Source organism: Porites lutea, chromosome 14, assembly GCF_958299795.1.
Source record: "Porites lutea chromosome 14, jaPorLute2.1, whole genome shotgun sequence".
NCBI classification, from domain to species: Eukaryota; Metazoa; Cnidaria; class Anthozoa; order Scleractinia; family Poritidae; genus Porites; species Porites lutea.
This window is the reverse complement of record NC_133214.1, coordinates 16210434-16213088: the sequence shown is the minus strand read 5'-3', so window position 1 is coordinate 16213088 and position 2655 is coordinate 16210434.

The window sequence follows — 2655 nt, the reverse complement described above, 5'->3', positions numbered from 1 at the left end:
TTAGAAATACGGTAAAACAGGAAGATCTTGATGTTTGGCTGTTATGTTTAGCAAACGAAGCGCTTTTGACCATGCAATTTCACCTCATAGTGGTTTAAGAACGTGTGTGAAAGATCGTGGAGATAGCTCCGGCCGATTGCTAGAAAGAAGATTTGATTAGTATGTATCGAAGCGCTCTTGTTAGTGGTTTTGTAAACAGTTCGGTCTACTTTAACAAATTAGCGAATAATTTTTAAACCGCTCGATAGATTTTTTTTTGAAAAAAAAAAAAAAGATTCTTCTCGTAATTTAAACTGAAGTAGTGAGCCACTTCTTCATTTTCAGACCCATTGCTGATGCTATCTGACATACAGTGTTCTACGAGCGGAGATGACTCTAGAAAGTTATGCGGAAGTTTATTCTAATCAATTCACTACAGGAAATAGCCCATTCCAGCTAGTGCAGTGCCGAACAATAAAAAAATACAAATATGTGAATCAACATACGATACCCTTCCCTAATAACCAGAAGCTCATCATGTGCTAGGCAACCACTGTCTCATGTGAATGTAACTGAAATATTACGCAGACTTCAGGTTAAAATTTAAAACACATGAAAAATAATAAAATAAGAATAAGAATTAAAAAAAATAAAATAAAATAATAACAATAATAATAATAATAGTAAAAAAAAAAAAAACATGAAAACGTCTTTAAAGACAGGCTTTGCCCAAATTTTCTCTTGCTGCCCCCCAAAAATGGGGGGCTGCAGCCCCCCTCGCCACCCCGGCCCGTACGCCCCTCTCAACGAAACTAAAAAGGATAAGCTCTTCTTCAAGCGATTACGTAGTTCTTACCTTTTTGGGTATATCCCTTTCCTGAACTTGTCGAAGACAAGCCAGAGTACTTACTTCCGGCGAGTGAAGTTTGTCACGCCTGACGTGCTAGCAAACCACTCCAGGCTGTTTTGCTCTAAAGGATCAGTAAAATCAAGCAGTCCCTTGTTGAATATGGATGTCGAGCTACTTCGTTGACACTGCTAACAGGGGAAATTAAAGACTCGCATGCCGCCACGATAAAGAAAAGCTACATAGAATATAAATATAACTGAAACTAAAGACAAACTATGTCACATGCTACCGCTTAACACACGAAGCGGAACTTATAAGATCTCGGCGAGTGCAAGAAAGACAAAACCATCTTGCTCCCATATTAAATAGTATATCAAATATAGATAACACGTACAGCGATTCATAATGCTGACATACAATGTATCCTAAACTGTCAGGAAAAGAGAGATACAAGAGATCAAAGTAGATCATTTTTTGAACAGAGAGAATCAACCAACTGTATAACCGACAAAACGTTGCATGAATAAAATTAAAAAGTAGGGGAAAAAACCGTCACTTTATGTTGCTCAACCTGTAAAACAATTTCGACCCAGAGCTCTTCTGCGCATGTAGAGGAGAGAGATCAAGAGCTCTGGGGAACCCTGGAGCAAGATTGTCTCTGATTGGTTTCAGCAAAAAACAATAAAAGTGTTTCTGATTGGTCCATTCACGTTTGCAGGAGAGCGGTTGAACGTGTGGCGTGTCTGGCGTGTGAGCGGGTTTTTCCTTAGAGCTGTTGAAGTAAACACGACTGGCCGATTCTTTATTTCAGGTCTTTCAGCGATTCCAAAACAACATTTGCACAACTAATTAGGCAGGATTTTCCAATTTTCAAATAAAATAGCTTAGCTACATATCGAAAATTGGACCAGAAAAAGATTTGAATGTGAAAAAATAAAATGAAAATACACCGACATCTTTGCCAGTTATAATTTAAGAAGCATGACACATTACTGATTTTTCTTTGACTTCCACGTTATCGTATTCACTCGAAGTAGGCGAGTATGAATGAAAACTTGAGCTTCTTGTCCTAAATTGCCCCAAAAGAAACTTGCAAGAAAAAAAAAAACAGAAAAAGTAAATCGTTCCTAAAGTGATGCGTGTACAATGCGACTAGATATTTATAGTTGTCTTCTTTTCCCACGATTTCACATTTTTAAGTGTTAATGTTCATGAACAAACATAAATAAAAGGACGCTAAATTCATATTTTGGAAAGTTTTATTGGAATTTCGATACGTTTATCTTAACAAGCCATTCGGGTTTCACTTTATACCGCCTCGTGAAGAAGTCCACAGAAATATTTAATCAACTGTCAAGCATATGCGAACTTCAAGTCTCAAATCTGTGATTGGGAACGTTTAACGGTATTTTCTCAGCAGCTACCACAAGAGCCTTGGATCCTTGAAAATTCTTCAAGGCCGTTAACTGAATTTCTTCAGTTCTAATACCGAAGCAGCACAAGACTTTCGCGATGGAGTAGATATAAAAAAAGCAATTTTTTTGGTTGGATCAAAGAGCATGCGCTGTGAGGCCCAAATAGCCAGATTTTGGCTACTCCGGCGCAGAGTTTCCAGGAGCTTACGCGCGCATTCCCAAACCGGTAAGCACTGGGGTCGAGAATGCCTGTAAAATGGATGAACTTAAAAGATTCACAATTATCATAGTCCAGTCATTTTATGGAAAAAAATCGGTCAACCTGCCACTAATTGCAACAGAAGGTTTTTCAACGGTTTTAGACTCTGCAATGTATCCTTATTAACATATCAAAAGTCCCAGAAAATCCCA